The sequence below is a fragment of the Chiloscyllium plagiosum genome, unplaced genomic scaffold (assembly GCF_037043375.1).
Source record: "Chiloscyllium plagiosum isolate Xiang-an unplaced genomic scaffold, Cpla_swu_hap1 HiC_scaffold_34, whole genome shotgun sequence".
In the NCBI taxonomy this organism is placed as follows: Eukaryota; Metazoa; Chordata; class Chondrichthyes; order Orectolobiformes; family Hemiscylliidae; genus Chiloscyllium; species Chiloscyllium plagiosum.
In genome coordinates, this window is record NW_028270172.1 from 34,806,045 (window position 1) to 34,829,216 (window position 23,172).

The window sequence follows — 23,172 nt, forward strand, 5'->3', positions numbered from 1 at the left end:
AGCTGTGACTCCACTTTCAAGAAGCTATTAACCTACACTCCAAGGTCTCTATGTTCAGCAATACTTCCTAGGACCTTGCCAATAAGTGTATAAGTCCTTCTAACATTTGCTTTTCCAAAATGCAGCACTTTGCATTTATCTGAATTAAATTCCACCTGTCACTTATCAGCCCATTGGCCCATCTGGTCAAGATCTTGTTGTAATCTGAGGTAACCCTCTTCGCTGTCCAGTACACCTCCAATTTTCATGTCATCTGCAAACTTACTAACTGTACCTCTTATGCTCGCATCCAAATCATTATATAAATGTCAAAAAATAGAGGACCCAGCACCGATCCTTGTGGCACTCCACTGGTCCCAGGCCTCCAGTCTGAAGAACAACCCTCCACCACCACCCTCTGTCTTCTACCTTTGAGCCAGTTCTGTATCCAAATTGCTAGTTCTCCCTGTATTCCATGAGAACTAACCTTGCTAATCAGTCTCCCATGGGGAACCTTGTCAAACGCCTTACTAAGTCCATATAGATCACATCTACCACGGTGCCCTGATCCTCTTTGTTACTTCCTCAAAAAACTCAATCAAGTTTGTGAGACATGATTTCCCATGCACACAACTATGTTGACTGTCCCTAATCAGTCCTTGCCTTTCCAAATACATGTACATCCTGTCCCTCTGGATTCCGTCCAACAACTTGCCCACCACTGATGTCAGGCTCACTGGTCTATAGTTCCCTGGTTTGTCCTTACCACCCTTCTTAAACAGTGGTACCACATTAGCTAACCTCCAGTCTTCCGGCACCTCACCTGTGACTATCGATGATACAGATATCTCAGCAAGAGGCCCAGCAATCATCTTCTCTAGCTTCCCACAGTTATAGGGTACACCTGATCAGGTCCTGGGGCTTTATGCACTTTTATGCGTTTCAAGACGTCCAGCACTTCCTACTCTGTAATATGGTCATTTTGCAAGATGTCACCATCTATTTCCCTACAGTCTATATCTTCCATATCCTTTTCTACAGTAAATACTGATGCAAAATACTCATTTAGTATCTCCCCCATTTTCTGCGGCTCCACACAAAGGTCGCCCTTGCTGATCTTTGAGGGGTCCTATTCTCTCCCTAGTTACCCTTTTGTCCTTAATGTATTTGTAAAAACTCTTTGGAATCTCCATATTTATATTTGCCAAAGCTATCTCATGTCCCCTTTTTTCCCTCCTGATTTCCCTCTTAAGTATACTCCTACTTTATACTCTTCTAAGGATTCACTCGGTCTATCCTGTCGATACCTTCCATATGCTTTTTCTCTTTCTTAACGAAACCCTCAAATTTCTTTAATCATCCAGCATTCCCTAAACCTATCAGCCTTTCCTTTCACCCTAACAGGAATATACTTTCTCTGGATTCTCGTTATCTCATTTCTGAAGGCTTCCCATTTTCCAGCCGTCCCTTTACTGCGAACATCAGCCCCCAATCAGCTTTCGAAATTTCTTGCCTCATACTATCAAAATTGGCCTTTCTCCAATTTAGAACTTCAACTTTTAGATCTGGCCTCTCCTTTCCATCATTATTTTAATTCTGATAGAATTATGGTCGCTGGCCCCAAAGTGCTCCCCCACTGACACCTCAGTCACCTGACCTGCTTATTTCCCAAGAGTAAGTCAAGTTTTGCACCTTCTCTAGTAGGTACATCCACATATGAAATCAGAAAATTTTCTTGTCCACACTTAACAAATTCCTCTCCATCTAAACCCTTAACACTATGGCAGTCCTAGTCTATGTTTGGAAAGTTCAAATCCCCTGCCATAATCACCCTATTTTTCTTACAGATAGATGAGATCAAACCTTATTCTTTGAAATTCCAAAAAAAATTGTTTTGAACTGTAGAGCTCTCTAAACATTTGTGAGTTGCTTCGTTATTCTATCTCATTTTAAACTTCATATCTTTTGTTACCAAGGAATTTTGAGCCTGACGTCCTTCCTCTCTCCTTTGTAGAAACATACCTTTTTGATAACTAGATTTTTTAAAAGAGTCATAGAGATGTACAGCATGGAAACAGACCCTTCGGTCCAAGTCATCCATGCCAACCAGATATCCTAACCTAATCTAGTCCCATTTTCCACCACTTGGCGCATATCCCTCTAAACCCTTCCTATTCATATACCCACCCAAATGCATTTTAAAAGCTGTAACTGTACCAGCTTCCACCATTTCCTCTGGCAGCTCATTCCATACACGCACCATCTTCTGCGTGAAAACGTTGCCCATTTGATGCCTTTTATATCTTTCCCCTCTCACCCTAGAGGGCATAGGGTGCCCTCAACCTCTGGACTCCCCTACCCCAGGGAAAAGACCTTATCTGTTTATCCTATCCATGCTGCTTATGATTTTATAAACCTCTAAAAGGTCGCCACTCAGCCTCTGACACCCCAGGAAACCAGCCCCAGTCTTTTCAGCCTCTTCCTTATAGCTCAAATCCTCTGACCCTGGCAACATCCTTCAGTCTTTTCTGAACCTTTCAAATTTGACAAAATCTTTCCAATAGGAAGGAGACCAGAATTGCACACAATATTCCAAACGTGGCCTAACCAATGTCCTGTTTAGCTGCAACATGACCTCCCAACTCCTTTCTTCAGTGTTCTGACCAATAAAGGAAAGCATACTAAATGCCTTCTTCACTATCCTATCTACCTGTGATTCTACATTTCAAGGAGCTATGAACCTGCACTCCAAGGTCTCTTTGTTCTGCAACACTGCCTAGGACCTTACATTATGTGTATCGGTCCTGCTCTGATTTGCTTTTCCACAATGCAACACGTCACATTTATCTAAATTAATCTCCATCTGCCACTCCTCAGCCCATTGGCCCATCTGATCAAGGTCCTGTTGTAATCTGAGGTAACCTTCTTCGCTGTCCACTATACCTCCAATTTTGGTGTCATCTGCAAACTTAGTAACTATACCTCCTATGTTCATATCCAAATCATTTATGTAAATTATGAAAAGTAGTGGACCCAACACCGATCCTTGTGGCAAACCACTGGTCCCAGGCCTCCAGTCTGAAAAGCAACCCTCTATCACCACCCTCTGTCTTCTACCTTCGAGCCAGTTCTGAATCCAAATGTCTAGTTCTCTCTGTATTCCATGAGATCTAACCTTGCTAACCAATATCCCATGAGGATCCTTGTCGAATCCCTCACTGAAGTCCATGTAGGTCACGTCTACCGCTCTGACCTCATCAATCCTCTTTTTTACTTCAAAAAACTCAATCAAGTTAGTGAGACACTACTTCAAATGCACAAAGCCATGTTGACCATCCCCAATCAGTCCTTGCTTTTCCAAATACATGTAAATCCTGTTCGTCAAGATTCCCTCCAACAACCTGCCCAACATCAATTTCAGGCTCACTGGTCTATTTTTCCCTGGCTTTTCCTTACCACCTTTCCTAAGTAGTGGTACTACATTAGCCACCCTCCAGTCTTCCGGCATCTCTTCTGTGACTATCGACGATACAAATATCTCAGCAAGGGGCCCAGCAATCACTTCGCTAGCCTCCCACAGAGTCCTAGGGTACACTTGATCAGGTCCTGGGGCTTGATCCAATCTTATGCGTTTCAAGGCAAGCATCACCATCACCTCTGTAATACAGACATTTTTCAAGATTTTACCATCTATTTCCCCAAATTCTATATCTTCCATGTTATTCTCCACAGTAAACACTGAGGCAAAGTACTTATTTAGTATTTCCCCCATCTCCTGCGGCTCCACACATCGGCTGCTTTGCTGATCTTTGAGGGGGTGAAAGTGAGGTCGGCAGACGCTGGAGATCAGAGTCAAGATCAGAGTAGTGTTGGAAAAGCACTGGTCAGGCAGCAACCGACAAGCAGGAAAATCGACGGTTCGGGCAGGACCCCCTCATCAGGAACGAGCCTGGAAGCCTCCGGGGTGGAGAGATAAATGGGAGGGGTGATGGGGCTGAGGAGAAGGTAGCTAAGAGTGCAATAGGTGGATGGGGGAGATACTAAATGAGTATTTTGCATTACTGTGGAAAAGGATATGGAAGATGTAGACTGTAAGAAAATAGATGGGGACATCTTGCAGAATGTCCAAATTACAGAGGAGGAAGTGCTGGATGTCTTGAAATGGGTAAGGTGGATAAATCCCCAGGACCTGATCAGGTGTACCCTAGAACTCTGTGGGAAGCTAGAGAAGTGATTGCTGGGCCCCTTGCTGAGACATTTGTATCATCGATAGTCACAGGTGAGGTGCTGGAAGACTGGAGGTTGGCTAATGTGGTGCCACTGTTTAAGAAGGGTGGTAAGGACAAGCTAGGGAACTATAGACCAATTAGCCTGATGTTGGTGGTAGACAAGCTGTTGGAGGAAATCCTGAGGGACAGGATATACATGTATTTGGAAAGGCAAGGCCTGCTTAGGGATAGTCAACATTGCTTTGTGCATGGGAATTCATGTCTCTCAAACTTGATTGAGTTTTTTGAGGAAGTAACAAACAGGATTGATGAGGGTAGAGTGGAAGATGTGATCCAAATGGACTTAGTAAGGCGTTCGACAAGGTTCCCCATGGGAGACTGATTAGCAAGGTTAGATCTCACGGAATACAGGGAGAACTAGCAATTTGGACACAGAACTGGCTCAAAGGTAGAAGACAGTGGGCGGTGGTAGAGGGTTGTTTTTCAGACTGGAGGCCTGTGACCAGTGGAGTGCCACAAGGATCGGTGCTGGGTCCTCTACTTTTTGTCATTTACATAAATGATTTGGATGCGAGCATAAGAGGTACAGTTAGTAAGTTTGCAGATGACACGAAAATTGGAGGTGTAGTGGACAGCGAAGAGGGTTACCTCAGATTACAACACGATCTTGACCAGATAGGCCAATGGACTCAGAAGTGGAAGATGGAGTTTAATTCAGATAAATGAGAGGTGCTACATTTTGGGAAAGCAAATCTTATCAGGACTTATACACTTAATGGTAAGGTCCTAGGAAGTGTTGCTGAACAAAGAGACCTTGGATTGCAGGTTCATAGCTCCTTGAAAGTGGAGTCGCAGGTAGATAGCACAGTAAAGAAGGCGTTTGGTATGCTTTCCTTTATTGGTCAGAGTATGGAGTACAGGAGTTGGGAGGTCATGTTGCAGCTGTACAGGACATTGGTTAGGCCACTGTTGGAATATTGCGTGCAATTCTGGTCTCCTTCCTATCGGAAAGATGTTGTGAAATTTGAAAGGATTCAGAAAAGATTTACAAGGATGTTACAAGGGATTGGAGGATTTGAGCTATTGGGAGAGGCTGAACAGGCTGGGGCTGTTTTCCCTGGAACGTCAGAGGCTGAGGGGTGACCTTGTAGAGGTTTACAAAATTGAGGGGCATGGAGAGGGTAAATAGGCAAAGTCTTTTCCCTGGGGTCGGGGAGTCCAGAACTAGAGGGCTGAGATTTAGGGTGAGAGGGGAAAGATATAAAAGAGATCTACAGGGCAACCTTTTCACACAGAGAGTGGTATGTGTATGGAATGAGCTGCCAGAGGAAGTGGTGGAGGCTGGTACAATTGCAACATTTAAGAGGCATTTGGATGGATATATGAATAGGAAGGGTTTGGAGGGAAAAGGGCCAGGTGCTGGCAGGTGGGATGAGATTGGGTTGGGATATCTGGTCGGCATGGATGGGTTGGACTGAAGGGTCTGTTTCCATGCTGTACATCTCTATGACTATGAACTCCAAGTGACTCTTGGATAAGCACATGGAAGAAAGTACAATGAAAGGTATGTTGGTTAATCTGATCTCAGAGAAGGATAAAAGGCCTGCACAATATTGAGGGCTGAAGGGCCTATACTATGCTATGTTCTATGTTAACTGTTTTTGTAGAATTTCTACTTTTGACAAAGTGTTCCTGAGAAAATTGTGATTCACAGTGATCCTGGGAAATGATTAATGATTGTTAACATCATAAATTGGAACGCCAACAAAAGAGGCCATCTGCATTCAAATAGCCTACATGTGTGCTCCAGTTTGTGCCCCACACCACTTGATAGTACTAAGTATATCTTATTCCTTCACATTAGTATAAATACTAACTGCTATGCCTGGACAGAGAAAGTAAGCAGGTGAATTTGGCTTGACATGGTATCAAATTACAATAGGAGAAGAAACTGTCCTAGGCTAAGATAACCCTCAGCCAGCTATATTCAGCCAATGTATTTATGCTGTCCTCACTTTTAATTCACAGGTCATTACATTTTTTTTCTGGTGTATGGAAGTGTTTCTATTATTATTTCAGCCATACCAATTCACAATGGACTGAAAAACAGTGAGTATTGATGATATGAAGAGCAAAATTATTAGGATTTCTTTTGTACTGATTAGTCCTATGTGGCATTGAAAGATGCACAGCACGCAAATGATATGTAGCATCTCCTGCTTCCTTCTGCTCAGCGTAGTGCAAGTCCCAGTTGTACCCAGCGAGTTATTTCACTACCTTCAGATATTTTCCCATCTAGTTCATTGCTCAGTCAGTCTCCTTCATAGTTCATTTGGAACCTCCCTCAGCTTTCCACTTGGTTCATGCAAAACATTCAGACCATCTTTATCTGTATTGACAGGAAATTCATCCCCATTGTCCTTGTTTCACGTATATGTTTTCCTAACTGTCCCCTTCACACCTTTACATTGGGTAGTTTTCACAGGCTCCATGTGAAGAACCACAGTTTGGGAAAGTAGCAAGACACTGTTGGCACCTATCATATTATATGTATGTGATTTGTCTCCACTGTTTTATGGGTTGGAGTGATGGCTGACAATTCCCATTACCACTACAGAGTCAGAGAATAAGAATAATTGGCCTTAATATGGCCCATGATTCCTTCGCTCCAGAATTGCTGCATGTTCTGGTGTTTCAGAAAGAACCTCAGTCAAAACAGAGGTATTAGTTCCTGGTGTTTTACTCCCCATTATGCAAAGAATATCCTATTTGTATAGTATGTGTTGTGAATGATAATTTCTATTAGCATCAATTAGCCAGTTTCATGTATATTATAGACCAATTATGATTGTACTGACGAAAAAGCACACAATAACCTGTTGACAGGGCATGTTTTTGTTAGTTTCCCAATGTGTTTCATTTTACATTTAAATTTGAGACCACAATGTAACAGGCAAACTATGAAGTGAGACCATAAGGTGTAGAAGCAAAGATAGGCTCTTTAGCCCATCGAATCTGTTCTGCTGATCACAGCTGATCTCATAATCCTTAAATCCACTTTTCTGTCTTTTGCCCATAACCCTGGATTCCCTTACTGATTTAAAAATTTATTTATCTCAGCCTTGAATATACTTAACAGCCAAGCTTTTACAGTCCTCTGCTGTAAAGAATTCTACAGATCTATTCCCCTTTGAGAGGGGAAATTTCTCCTCATCTCTCTCATGAATCTCCTTACTGTGAGATTGTGTCCTCTGGTCCTTGACTCTCCCTCATGGAAACCACCTTCCTGCATCTAAGCTGTCAAATCCCCTAAGAATTTTATTTGCTTCTATAAGATCCCTCTCATTCTTCCAGATTACAATAAGTACAGAGCCAACCTACTCAACCTTTCCTCATAACAAAATCTCTCAATGCCCATGATTACCCTAGTGAACCTTCTCTGGATTGTGTCTTATGTCAGTACATCTTTCCTTGGAGAAGGAGACTAAAACTATTCACAGTATTCTGTGTGGTCTGACTAAGTTCCTTTTATAGTTTTAACAAGACTTCTCTATTTTTATGCTTAATTCCCTTTGAAATAAAGTATAACATTGTATTTGCTTTCCCCATTACGTACTGAGCTTGTATACTAGCTTTTTCAGATTAATGCCAGATCTTCAATAATTTGATAAACAATATTCATTTTCTATCTATAGTTACAGATTGCCAGGTTCCTGTCCATCATCTTTTAGGAACTATCATGGTTATAGTGGTAATTTATGTATTTGCTGTAGGGGTACCATTTTTCATCCTTTTCAAGTCCAGTAAGTGCTGATTTGTTTGATATTATCAATAATAGAATGAGGAATTTTGATGCTTATGTTCATTATTTTATTCTTACTGTTACAATTCTTTTCAATTTGTATCTGCTTTTTTTCTAATATAAAATCGACTGTGTTTTCAGTAAGAAAATTAATTCATGTGTGCTTTTCATCCATTAAATATTTATCCATTTACTCCTTACCCTGTAATTTTGTCATGAAGCAAGCTTCCATCTGTCGAACCACCAAAGTTAAACTTTCTCCGTCACTTTCCAGCAATTAATTCTAATAGTTCAAATTCCTGAATCAAATCAGTTACCATTCCAGTTAAACCTTCATAGTTATTTATAAACATAGAAAATAGACACAGAGCAGGCTCTTCAAGCCTGCTCTGCCATTCAACATGATCATGACTGATCATGCAACTCATTTGTAACCTGTCCTTGCTACCTCCCCATACTCTTTTATCCTGTTAGCCTTAAAAACTGTATCTAACACATTCAGTGTTCTGTCTCAAATGCTTTCTGTGGCAGAGAATTCCACATTCTCTGGGTGAAGAAATCTTTCCTCATGTCAGTCCTAAATGGCGCTTCCCATTTCATTAAATCATGACACCTGATTCTGGACTCCCTGGTTATTGGAAACATTATTTTTATATTTATCCTGTTTTGTCCTGTTCAAATTTTAAAGGATCATATTAAATCCTTCTCATTCTTCTAAATGTAGTGCCAACCAATCCAATGTCTGTTCACAAGTCAGTCTTACCTTCCTATGTGTCAGACTTGTTGCACTATCTCCATAACCAAAAGATCCTGCTTTGGATAAGGAGACCAAAAGTGCACATGATGCTCCAGGTGTGGTCATACTAAGGCCCTGTACATTTGCAGGAAGACATTCCTGCTCCTTAAACAAATATTCTCACTATGAAGGCCAAAGCATCATTTGCCACCGTCACCATTTTCTGTGTCTGTATGCTTGCTTTCAGTGGTGTACAAGAATACTCAGGTATCATTACACCTTTCCTAATCAGATAATAATCTGCTTTCTGGTTTATGCTAACATAGTGGATACCCTCACATTTATCCATATTATATTTCATCTGTCATGCATTTGTTCATTCACTCAACCTATACAAATCACATTGAAGCATCGCTGCATCCTTCTCTTAGTTCACTCTCCCATCCATCTTTGTACCAACTGTAACTTCGGCATACTACATTTCGTTCCTCCTTCAAAATCATTACTATATATTGTGAATAGCTGGGGTCCTAATACTGACCCCACTGGTTACTGGCTGCACCTCAAAATTTCCATTTATTCCTACTTTTTGTTACGCATCTGCCAACCAATTCCTCATTTATGTCAGTATGTTACCTCATCCTTACGTGGGATCTTATTGGAAGCCTTCTGAAAGTCCAAATAACCCACATCCACTGGTCCCTCCTGGTCAACTCTACTAGTTACGTTCTTCAAAAATTCCAGTGCATTTGCTAAGCATGAATTCCCTTTCATAAACAATACTGATTTTTTCAGATCTTATCCATGATTTCAACATGCTTTACTATTATATCTTTTATAATGGTCTCCATCTTTTCTACCAATTGTCAGGCTAACCAATTTTTAATTCCTGCATTTCTCTATTTTTCTTTAAATAGAGGGGTGACATTAGCTACCCTCCAATCCATAGGAACTGTTCCAGAGTCTATAAAATCTTGAAAGTTGACCATCAGTGCATCTACCATTCTTTGGGTCACTTCCTTAAGTACTCTGGGATGTAGATTATTGGTCTTTAATCACATCACTTCCCCCCACACCATTTCCATCCTAATACTTCTTTGTTAAACCTGATCAATTATTAAACTTTGAAGACTGTCCATGATGAGAAGAACCATTGTATAGATTTTCTGCGACCAGGCGAGCTGATCATGGATAGAGTGAGTGTAGGAGGGAAACTGTCTTAGAGTCCTCTTTAGGGAATGCAATGCTTTAACAGTAGAGGCATCACCAGCCCAGAAGGAGCGTGATGAATTTTTGTTTTCGTGACTGGTCGGATGTGGGCACTGCTGGCTGGGCCAGCATTTTATTGCCCATCACTAGTTACTGTTGAGAATGTAGTGATGAGTTTCCGCCTTGAAGCCCGTGTGCTGTATATGGACTCACAATGTAGTTTGGAAGGGAATTCTAGGATTTTAACCCGTTGACAGCAAAGGAACAACAATTCTATTTAAAATCGGGATGCTGTGTTTGTCCTTATAAATGGTAGTGGTTGTGGGCTTGGAAGGTACTGTGTAAGGATCTTTGAATTTTTGCAGTGTATCATAAAATTATAGAGCTGTACAGCATGGAAACAGGCCCTTCGGCCCAACTCAGTCATGCCAACCAAATATCTTAAATTCATCTAGTCCCACTTACCAGAATTTGGCCCATATCCCTCTAAATCCTTTCTATTCATATTCTCATCGAGATCCTTTTAATGTTTTAACTATACAAGCCTACACCACTTCCTCTGGCAGCTCATTCCATACACACAATAATCTCTGCATGAAAAGATTGCCCCTCAAGTCTCTTCTTAAGTCTTTCTTCTGTCATCTTAAACTTATGCCTTCCAGTCTTAGATTCAGTTACCCTGGGGAAAAGACCTTGTCTATTGCCCCATCCATACCCGTCAGAATTTTACAAACTTCTAGAAGGTCACCCCTCAGCCTTTGAAATGCCAGGGAAAATAGCCCAGCCCATTCAGCCTCTCCGACATCTCAAACCCTCCAACACTGGCACCATTCTTGTAAATCTTTTCTGAACCCTTTCAAGTTTCACAACTTCCTTCCTATTAGTAGGGAGACCAGAACTGCATGCAGTATTCCAAAAGTGGCCTAATCAATATCCTGTACAGCAACAACATGACCTCCCAACTCCTACACGCCATGCAGTGACAAATAAAGGCAAGCATACCAAATACCACCTTCACTATCCTGACTACCTGCTACTATATTTGCAAGAAACAATGAACCTGCACTCCCAGGTCTCTTTGTTCAGCTACACTCCCCAGGACCTGACCATTATGTGTAAAAGTACTACCCTGACTTACTTTTCCAAAATGCATGACCTCACGTTTATCAAAATTAAACTTCCATCTGCCACTCCTCGGCTCACCAGCCCATCTGATCCAAGTCCCATTGTACTCTGAGCTATACCAGCAATTTTGGTGTCATCTGCAAACTTACTAACACTATCTCCTAAGTTTACATCCAAATTATTTATATAAATGAAAAAAAGCAGTGGAGTTCTCCCTGTATTCCATTTGATCTTACCTTGCTAACCAGTCTACCATGTGAAACCTTGTTGAACACTGAAGTCCACCACTCTGCTTTCACCAAGTCTAATTATGACTTCTTCAAAAAACTCAATTAGGTTAGTGAGATATGATTTCCCACATACAAAGCCATGTTGCCTATCCCTAATCAGTTTTGCCTTTCCAAATATATTGAAATACTATACCTCCGGATCCCCTCCAACAACTTACCCACCACTGACATCAGGTCTATAGTTCCTTGGCTTATCCTTACCACTGTTGTTAAATAGTTGTAGACACTGTACACAGCTCCTACTGAATGTCCATGTTGGAATGACAGAAATGTTTATGGATGTGGTACCAATCAAGCAAGCTTTTTGCTCCCAGATGTTGAAGACAGACATCTGTGATGCTGGAGATCTCTGGAAGAGGCTGAGATGAATCATCCTCTTGGCACTTCCGGTTGACTATTGTTGTGAATACCTCAGCGTTATCTTTACACTGATCTGTTGGGCTCTTCCATCATTGAGGATGGGGGCTATTGTGGACCCTACTCCAGCAAGATGCTAAATGTCTACCGATATTTAAGACTGGATATGGTAGGACTTAGATGCAAATCATTAGTTGTGGGATCACTTGGCTCTATCCGTCACTTGCTGCCAGTGCTGTTTGACATGCAAGTGTCCTAATGTAGTAACTTAAATGTAGAAAATCGGCAGAAATATGCCATTTGCCCCTTCGAGCCTGCTCTGCCATTTATTATGACTTTAGCTGATCATCCAACTCCTGTTCCTCATTTTCCCCTCCATCCTTTGATTTCTTTAGCCCCAAGTGTTACATCCAGTTCCTTAACATTGTAGTGTTTTGGCCTCCATTGCTTTCTGTGCTAACAAATTCCATAGGCTTACCACTCCCTAGTGAAGAAGTCTCTCCTTACTATCAGTCCTAAATGGTTTATCCTGTATGCTTTGCTGGTAACTCCTGATTCACAGACTACTTATGGGGCCTGCACTTTAGGACCAGAGCTGAGCAGGAGCAAGTGGAGAGCAGCCTGGGAAGGTAAGAGCTTCTAAGGAGAAATTGAGAAGTGATGTTACAGGAGGGTTGTGATTTGGTTGGCTAATAAGGAGTCTGCTAAATTTGAATCTGTTAAATTGAATCTTGTTAATTTATTGGTTACAACTTACATGGGCAGAGATACAAAAACATTTAAAATTTAAAAAAGCAAATTCAAAACTAATAAAATAAAAATGAAGGGTCAGGTGATGTGTTGTTTCTGCATGACGTGGAAGCTGATGGATCCCATTGTGGTTCCCAGTGACCATGTCTGTAGTAAATGCTGTTGCTGGGAACTTCAGCTCAGAGTCGATGAACTGGAGTCTGAGCTTCAAGCACTGGGATGCATCAGAGATTGGAAGAGTTAGCTGGATGATGTTTTCCAGGAGACGGTCACACCCCTTAGACTGACTAACTCAAATTCAGTCAGCGGTCAGGGACAGGAGTGGTGGCTATGGGTGAGGCAGGTAGAGAATTCAGGAGGTAGAGTTGTAGTAGCCTCAGCCCCTGTCCTTGTCCAACAGGTTCAAGAGCTTTGCTCCCTGTATGGATGCGAATGGGGACTGCAGGGAGGATAAGCTGACTGACTGCAGCAACGTGGTGCAGGGAGCCATTCAAGTGGGGGGAGAGAAGACAAATATTAAAACCATAAGACATGGGAGTGGAACTAAGGGCATTCGGCCCATCGAGTCCACTCTGCCATTTAATCATGGCTGATGGGCATTTCAACTCCACTTGCCCACACTCTCCCTGTAGCTGTTAATTCCTCGCAAGATCAAGAATTTATCAATGTCTGTCTTGAAAACATTTAACATCCCAGCCTCCACTGCGCTCCGTGGCAATGAATTCCACAGGCCCACCATTCTCTGGCTGAAGAAATGTCTCCTCATTTCCATTCTAAATTGACACCCTCTAATTCGAAGGCTGTGCCCACAGGTCCTAGCCTTCCCGTCGAACGGAAACAACTTCGCAGCTTCCACCCTTTCTAAGCCATGCATTATCTTGTAAGTTTCTATTAAGTTTCCCCTCAATCTTTTAAACTCTAATGAATACAATCACAGGATCCTCAACCGTTCATCGTATGTTAAGCCTACCATTCCAGGGATCATCCATGTGAATCTCTGCTGGACACGCTCCAGTGCCAGCATGTCCTTCCTGAGGTGTGGGTTCCAAAGTTGGACACAGTATTCTAAATGGGTCCTAACTAGAGCTTTATGAAGTCTCAGAAGCACATTGCTGCTTTTATACTCCAACCCTCTTGAGATAAATGACAACATTACATTTGCTTTCTTAACCATGGACTCATCCTGCAAGTCAGCGTTTAGAGAATCCTGAACTAGAACTCCCAGATCCCTTTGTACTTTGGCTTTATGAATTTTCTCACTGTTTAGAAAATAGTCCATGCCTTTTTCCCTTTTTTTCCAAAGTGTAAGATCTTGCATTTGCTCGCATTGAATTTCATCAGCAGTTTCCTAGACCACTCTCCTAAACTGTCTAAATCCTTCTGCAGCCTCCCCAACTCCTCAGTACTACCTGCCTGTCTGCCCAGCTTTGTATCATCGGCAAACTTCGTCAGAATGCCCTCAGTCCCTGCAACCAGATCATTATTATATAAAGTGAACAGCTGCAGTCCCAACACTGAACCCTGCGAGACACCACTTGTCACTCACTGCCATTCCAAAAAAGAACCTTTTATCCCAACTCTCTGCCTTCTGTCAGACAGCCGATCCTCAATCCATGCCAGAAGCTCACCTCAAACATCATGGGCCCTCACCTTACTCAGCAGCCTACCTTGAGGCACCTTATCAAAGGCCTTTTGGAAGTCTAGATAGATAATATCCACTAGGTTTCCCTGGTCTAACCGACCTGTTACCTCTTCGAAGAATTCTAACAGGTTTGTCAGGCATGACCTCCCCTTACTAAATCCATGTTGACTTGTTCTAATCCGACCCTGCACTTTCAAGAATTTAGAAATTTCATCCTAAACGATGAATTTTAGAATTTTACCGACAACCGAGGTTAGGCTAATCGGCCTATAATTTTCCATCTTTTGTCTTGATCCTTTCTTGAACAAGGGGGTTACAATGGAGATTTTCCAGTCATCTGGGACTTAGCCTGACTCCTGTGATTTTTGAAAGATCACAACCAATGCCTCCACTATTTCCTCAGCCACACATCGGGGCCAGGAGATTTACAAATTTATAGATCTTTTAGCTTTTCTAGCACTTTCTATCATACTCAACTCTGCCCCCCGACTCTCCTTAATTATTGAGATATTGCTCATGAAGACTGACACAAAGTACTTATTAAGTTCTTCAGCTATTTCCTTATCTCCCATCACGAGCTTTCCTGCATCAATTTGGAGTGGCCCAAATTCTACTTTTGCCTCTCATTTGTTTCTTATCTATTGAAAGAAACTTTTACTATCGTTTCTAATATTACTGGCTACCCTACCTTCATACTTGATCTTCTCCTTCCTTATTTCTCTCTTTGTTATCTTCTGTTTGTTTTTGTAGTCTTCGCAATTTTCTGATTTCCCAGTACGCTTGGCCACTTTATAAGCTCTCTCTTTATCGTTGATACATTTCCTGATTTGCTTTGTCAGCCATGGCTATCTAATTTCCCCCCCCACCTAATTTTCTTTTATTTGGGATGAACCTCTGCACTGTGATCTGAATTACACCCTGAAACTCCTACCCATTGTTACTCTACTGTCTTCCCCACTAGGCTCAGCTTCCAGTCGATTTTCATCAGTTCATCTGTCATGCTCCTGTAATTACCTTTATTTAACTGTAACACCATTACGTCCGATTTTGTATTCTCTTTCAAACTGCAGACTGAACTCTACTGTATTATGATCGCTGCCTCCTAAGTGTTCCCTGACTTTAAGATCTTTTACTGAAAAATGTGTTGCTGGAAAAGCGCAGCAGGTCAGGCAGCATCCAAGGAACAGGAGAATCGACATTTCGGGCAGAAGCCCTTCTTCAGGAATGAGGAAGGTGTGCCAAGCAGGCTAAGATAAAAGGTAGGGAGGAAGGACTTGGGGGAAGGGCGTTGGGAATGCTATAGGTGAAAGGAGGTTAAGGTGAGGGTGATAGGTCGGAGAGGGGGTGGGGGTGGAGAGGTCGGGAAGAAGATTGCAGGTCAAGAAGGCGGTGCTGAGTCCGAGGGTTGGGACTGAGATAAGGTGGGGGGAGGGGAAATGAGGAAGCTGAAGAAATCTGCATTCATCCCTTGTGGTTGGAGGGTTCCTAGGCGGAAGATGAGATGCTCTTCCTCCAGGCGTCGTGTTGCCATGGTCTGGCGATGGAGGAGGCCAAGGATCTGCATGTCCTTAGTGGAGTGGGAGGGGGAGTTAAAGTGTTCAGCCACGGGGCGGTTGGGTTGGTTGGTGCGGGTGTCCCAGAGGTGTTCTCTGAAACGTTCCGCAAGTAGGTGGCTTGTCTCCCCAATGTAGAGGAGGCCACATCGGGTGCAGCGGATGCAGTAAATGATGTGGAGGTGCAGGTGAATTTGTGACGGATATGGAAGGATCCCTCGGGGCCTTGGAGGGAAGTGAGGGAGGAGGTGTGGGCGCAAGTTTTGCATTTCTTGCGGTTCCAGGGGAAGGTGCCGGGAGTGGAGGTTGGGTTGGTGGGGGGTGTGGACCTGACGAGGGAGTCGCGGAGCAAGTGGTTTTTCCGGAACGCTGATCCTGCAACCGCAAGAAATGGAAAACCTGTGCCCACACCTCCCCCCTCACTTACCTCCAAGGCCCCAAAGGATCCTTCCATTTCCGTCACAAATTCACCTGCACCTCCACACACATCATCTACAGCATCCACTCCACCCGATGTGGCCTCCTCTACATTGGGGAGACAGGCCGCCTACTTGCAGAACATTTCTGGGACACCCACACCAACCAACCCAACCGCCACGTGGCTGAACACTTTAACTCCCCCTCCCACTCCGCCAAGGATATGCAGGTCCTTGGCCTCCTGCATCGCCAGATCATAGCAACACGAAGCCTGGAGGAAGAGCGCCTCATCTTCCGCCTAGGAACCCTCCAACCACAAGGGATGAATGCAGATTTCTCCAGCTTCCTCATTTCCCCTCCCCCCGCCTTATCTCAGTCCCAACCCTCGGACTCAGCATCGCCTTCTTGACCTGTAATCTTCTTCCCGACCTCCCTGCCCCCATCCCCTCTCCGGCCTGTCATCCTCACCTTAACCTCCTTCCACCTATTGCATTCCCAACGCCCCTTCCCCAAGTCCCTCCTCCCTACCTTTTATCTTAGCCTGCTTGGCACACCTTCCTCATTCCTGAAGAAGGGCTTATGCCCGAAACGTCGATTCTCCTTGGATGCTGCCTGACCTACTGCGCTTTTCCAGCAACACATTTTTCAGTTCTGATCTCCAGCATCTGCAGTCCTCACTTTCTCCTTTAAGATCTTTTATAAAGTCTGGTTCATTACATAGTTCTAAGTCCAGAATAGCCTGCTCTTTTGTGGGCTCTATCACAAGTCGTTCCAAAAAGCCATCCTGTAAACATTCCATGAATTCCCTTTCTTTGGATCTACCGGCAACATTATTCAGCCAGCCCATTTGCATACAGAAATCCCCCATGACCTTGACTTTTTGACATGCCCTATCTATTTCCTGATACATCTTGCTCCCCTGGTCCTGACCACTGCTGGGAAGTCTGTACATAACTCCCATTATGGATTTTTGCCTTTGTTGTTCCTCAACTCCACCCACACAGACTCCACATCATCTGACCCTATGTCATTTGATGCCATAGATTTAATTTCATTCTCAACGAACAAGGCAACACCGCCTCTCTGCCCACCTCCCTGTCTTTTTAATAAGTTGTAAATCCTTGGATGTTTATCTTCCAGTCCTGAACCACCTGCAACCACGTCACTGTGATGCCTACCACATCATAATCGTTCACGATGATTTGTGCTGTTAATTCATCTACTTTGTTACAAATACTACGAGCATTCAGGTAAAGTGCCTTAATGCTAATTTTCTTATCCTCATGATTTCCAACATCTCTAGTAATATGTCCTAAGTTATTGTTCCTTTTTGCTTCATTCCTAGTCTGCCTTCAACTTAAATCCTGCACACATGCTATACTGCTGCTTATCTTTCTACTTGACTCTGTACTCCCTGTAGCTTTCCCTTTTCCTCCCTCCGCTGACTCACAAGCTTAAAGTCCAAGTGACCACCCTATCGTCAGAACACCGGTTTCAGATTGGTTCAGGTGGAGACCGTCCCATCGGTCCAGATCGCCCCGGTTCCAAAACGGATGCTAATTTACCATGAAATTGAATCCCTCTTTCCCACACCAATCTTTGGGCAAGTGTTTACTTCCATAATTTTCTTATCCCTATGCCAATTAGCAAGTGGCTCAAGCAGTAATCCAGAGATCAAGGACCTGTTCTTCAATTTTCTTCCTAGTGCTTGATACTCCCCAAACAGATTCTCCTTCCTAGCCTTGCCTATGTTGTTAGTGTCAACATGGATCACTACAACTGGATGTTCTCCCTCCCACTCCAATATCCTTCTAAGTCAGTCGGAGATGTCATGCGCCCTGGCACTGGGCAGGCAACACACCATGCGGGACTCCTGATCTCGCTCACAAAGGATATTATTTGTCCCCCTAATAATAGAATCCCCTATAGCAATTACTTGTCATTTTTCTCCCCCATCTCAAATGGCCTTCTGCACCATGGTCAGCCTATCCACTGCCCTTTTCCTCATGCATACAGGGAGCAAAACTATCTTACCTGTTGGACAAGGTCAAAGGCTGAAGCTCCTCCACTTCTGAGCTCAGAATACCTGCCTCACTTAAGGTTACATCCTGTTGTTGCTGATCACTAACTGAATTTGAATTACTTAATCTATCAGTGTGACTGCCTCCTGAAACAAAGTGTCCAGGGAACTCTCCCCCTCCTGGATGTGCCACAGTGTTTGGAGCGCAGATTCCAGATCATCAATTCTGATCTGGAGTTCTTCCAGCAACCAACACTTGCTGCAGATGTGGTCACTGTCATTCACAATGGGATCAGCCAGCTCCCACATCATACAACTACAGCACATCAGCTGTCCAGCCATTTCGACTTATTTAATTAATTTATACAAATTTATGAGTTAAATAGTTTCTCGTACTTCTCTATGGTCTTATTCAACTAACCAACTAATAATAACCTTTTAATCAATCACACAACACACAAGAAATATTAATTGAAACGCTTTACCTTACCAACACATGGAGTTCCTGTTTTTTGGTTAAAGGAGGAGGCATGTAGTGTCTCGGGATTCATCTGCTGCCCAAATATATACTGAGCTGTCCTCTGCACCTAGCTGCGACCTCTCCCTCTGCTGCTCCTTTAAAAACCTCACTTACCCACATACTCCAACTGCCGATGAGGAAATGAAAAACACTGAACTCCCGAGTAACGTTTTTATATTTTAAAGTTACCTTCCCATTGGGCCTCTGTAATTGTTGTTGTATTTGTGTATAGTATTGTTAGAAGTATAGACAGTGTTCTTTGTGACCAGGATTGAAAGTACTGAAGGATGTGTTGCTTGGGTTCTGGATATCTCATCTGCAGAAGAACTTGGAGTTGGAAGGGGAAAGATCCAGTGCTCATGGTCTACATAGGTCCCAACGACATAGATAAAACCTGAGCAGTGGTTCTGCTAAGGGAGTATGAATAGCTAGGAGTTGAATTAAAAAGCAGAACCGAAAAGGTGGGTGGCTCACTGGTTAGCACTGCTGCCTCACAGTGCTAAGGATCCCGGTTCGATTCCCACCTCAGCCCACAGTCTGTGCGGAGTTTGCACATTCTCTCCATGTCTGCATGGGTTTCCTTCGCGTGCTCCAGTTTCCTCCCACAATCCAAAGGTGTGCAGGTGAGGTGAATTGGCCATGCTAAATTGCCCATATTGTTAGGTCCATTACTAAGGGGTAAATGTAGGGAAATGGGTCTGGGTCAGTTACCCTTCAGAGGGTCGGTGTGGACTTGTTGGGCCGAAGGGCCTATTTCCACACTGTAGGGAAACTAATCTAATAATGTTTGGATTACTACCTGAGCCATGAGCTAATTATCATAGGGTCAATAAGATTAAGCAGGTAAAAGCGTGGTTCAAAGATTGGTTTGGGAGAAATGGGTTTGGATTCATGGCGCATTGGCATCGGTACTGGGGAAGAAGGCACCTGTCCAATGGGATGGTTTGCATCTGAACTATGCTGGGCCCAGAGTCCTGCCGAATTGCATAACTAGGGCTGTGAACAGGGCTTTAAACTAAATTAGGTGGGGGGCCGTGGGGTGGATTTGGGGAGTGTTGAGTTATAGAGGAAATTAGAAAACCCAAATTAAAGGAGAAGATGAGAGTGCAGAACTCAGGAGAAGTTATTAAAATCTCCAGCACAGAGACAAATAGGACAGAGTGTATGGAAAGGGTAAGCAATCAAATTTCAAGCACACTGGACAAACGAATGATAATGAGAAGAGGGACAATTAATACAGGACTGAAGGTATTATATCTGCATGCACTCAAGATAAGGAATAAGTTAAATGAGCTTGTGGCGCAGATCGAAATTGGTAGGTATGATGTGGTGGGCATGATGGAGATGTGGCTGCAAGGGGATCAGGATTGGAAGCTGAATTTTCAAGGATATATACATTCTTTCGAAAACATAGGCAGATGAGCAGAGGGGTTGGGGTTACCTTATTAGTAAGAAATGAAATTAAATCAATAGTGAGAAATGAAGTAGGGTCAGATGGTGTAGAATCTGTGTGGTTAGAACTGAAGAACCACAAAAGTAAAACAGAACATAGTTGGTACAGGCCTCCAGCTAGTAGTCAGGAGCTGGGTGGGGGAGGTAAGATAAACAAGGAGAGAGAAAAGATATGTAGAAAAGGCAAAGTTACAGTGATCTTGGGGAATTTCAATATGCAGGCAGACAGGGAAAATCAGGTTGGTATTGGATTGCAAGCAAAGAAATTTGTGGAATGTCAATAAAATGGCTTTTTGAGCAGCTTGTGGTGGAGCCCACTAGGAAACAGGCAATGCTGTATTTAGTGTTGTGTAATGAGGCAGACTTGATGAGTGAGCTTAAGATGAAGGAACCCTTCAGAGGCAGTGATCATAATATGATTGAATTTTTTTTCTTCTTTTGTGGGACTTGGGCGTCGCTGGCTGGCCAGCATTGATAGCCCATCCCTATTTACTCTTGAGAAGGCGGTAGTGAGTTGCCTTCTTAATCACTGTAGTCCACTTGCTGTGGGTTGACCCACAATATTGGTAGGGAGGGAATTCCAGGACTTTGACCCAATGACTGTTAAGGAACAGCGGTAATTTACCCTGCAGTTTGAGAGGGAGAAAATAGAATCAGAGGTAATGATATTACAACTGAATAAAGGCAACCATATAGGCATGAGGGAGGATCATGATTGGGAGAGAGGACCCCAGCAGGAAAGACAGTGGAACAGCAATGGCAGGAGTTTCTGGGAATAATTCAGGAGACACAGCAAAGATTCATCCCAAGGAAAAAGAAGCCTCGCACAAGGAGGAGCTGATGAGGGAAGTCAGGGATAGCATAAAAGAAAAAGAGAAAGCATATAATGTGGTAAAGGGCAGTAGGAAACCAGAGGATTGGAAAGCCTATAAAGACCAACAGAGGGCAACATAAAAAGAAATAAGGAGGGAGACAATTAAGTATGAGGGTAAGCTAGCCAGTAATATAAAGGAAGACTCTGTAAAAGTTTCTTTAGATATATAAAGGGCAAAAGTGGACATTAGGCCACTAGAAAATGAAGCTGGAGAGATAGTAGTGGGGAACAAGGCAATGGCTGAGGAACTGAATAAATTACTCTGCGTCAATCTTCATGGTGGAAGACACAGGTAATATCCCAAAGATTCAAGAGAGTGAGGAGGCAGAGGTGAGTATGGTGGCCATCACCAAGGAGAAGGTGCCAGAAAAACTGAATGACCTGAAGGTGGATAAACCACCTGACCCAGATGGACTACACCCCAGGGTCTAAGGGAGATAGCTGAAGAGATAGGGGAGGCATTAGTGGTGATCTTTCAGGAATTGTTAGAATCAGGGAGGGTCCCAGAGGACTGGAAAAATTGCTAACTTGACACCCCTGTTCAAAAAGCAAATAAGGCAAAAGATGGAAAATTACAGACCAATTAGTCAAACCTTGATTTGGGCAAGATCCTGGAATCCATTGTGAAGGATGAGATTTCTGAATACTTGGACATTTATGGTAAAATAGGGCAAAGTCAACATGGGTCCATCAAGGGAAGGTCATGCCTGACAAAATTCTTTGAGGAAGTAACGAGCAAGTTAGACCAAGGAGAGCCAGTGGATGGTATCTACTTGGACTTCAACAACGCCTTTGACAAAGTGCCGCACAGGAGTCTACTGAGTAAGAGGCAAGGTGCTTGCATGGCTAGAAGCTTGACTGTCTGGTAGAAAGCAGAGAGTGGGGATAAAAGGGTCTTTCTCAGGATAGCAGCTGGTGACAAGTGGTGTTCCGCAAGTCTGTGTTGAGACCACAACTTTTCACTTTATACATTAACGATCCACATGAAATAACTGAGGGCATTCTGGATACGTTTGCAGACGAAACAAAGATGGGTAGACGGACAGGTAATGTTGAGGTGAGGTGGCTGCAGAAAGATTTGGACAGGTTAGGAGAGTGGGCAGTGGCAGATGGAGTACAATGTTGGGAAGTGTAAGGTTATACACTTTTCTAGGAAGAATTGAGGCATGGGCAATTTTCTATATGGGGAGAAAATTCAGAAATTTGAAGTGCAAAGAGACTTGGGAGTTCTAGTTCAGGATTCTCTCAAGGTAAACTTGCAGGTTGAGTCAGTAGTTAGGAAGGCAAATGCAATGATGGCATTTATTTTGAGAGGAATATAAAAGCAAGGATGTACTTCTGAGGCTCTATAAGGCTCTGGTTGGACCACATTTGGAGTATTGTGCACAGTTTTGGGCCCCATATATCAGGAACGATGTATTGGCCCTGAAGCATGTTCAGAGGAGATTCACGAGAATGGTCCCAGGAATGAACAGCTTAACATGCAAGGAACATTTGAGGAGTCTGGGTTGATACTTGATGGAGTTTAGAAGAATGAGGGGGAATCTAATTTAAACATACAGACTACTGAATGGCCTGGACAAAGTAGATGTTGGGAAAATGTTTCCTTTGGCAGGAAAGCATAGGGCCCAAGGGCACAGCCTTAGAATAAAGTAAAGATGTTATAGAACAGAGATAAGGAAAAATCTCTTCAGCCAGAGAATGGTGAATGTATGGAATGTATTCCCGCAGAAGGTTGTGAAGGCCAGATCAATGAGGATATTTAAGACTGAAATAGATAGGTTCTTGAATATAAAGGGGATCAAGGGTTATGGGCAGAAAGCAGGAGAATGGGTTGATGATTGAATGGCAGAGCAGACTTGATGGGCTGAATGACCTAATTTGTGCTCCTGTGTGAATGGAAGTGGCCCCAGAAATAGTGGATGCATTTATGGTCACCTTCCAAGATTCTGTCAACTCTGGAACAATTTCTGCAGATTGGAGTGTAGCTAACAAAAAAAAAATACTTTAGAAGAGAGGCAAAGAGGAAATGAGAATCATAGCCCTGTTTTGTATCATTAGCATGTGGATCGCTCTTTAGGTATGCCTAATGCTGCTCCTGCTCTGTTCATTGAACCATGGTTAATAATAATGATAATGACAGTGGGGAATAAACTGGGGCATGAGGTTGCGGATTGTTTTAAAGTACATTTCTGCTGCTTCTGATGCTTACATTGT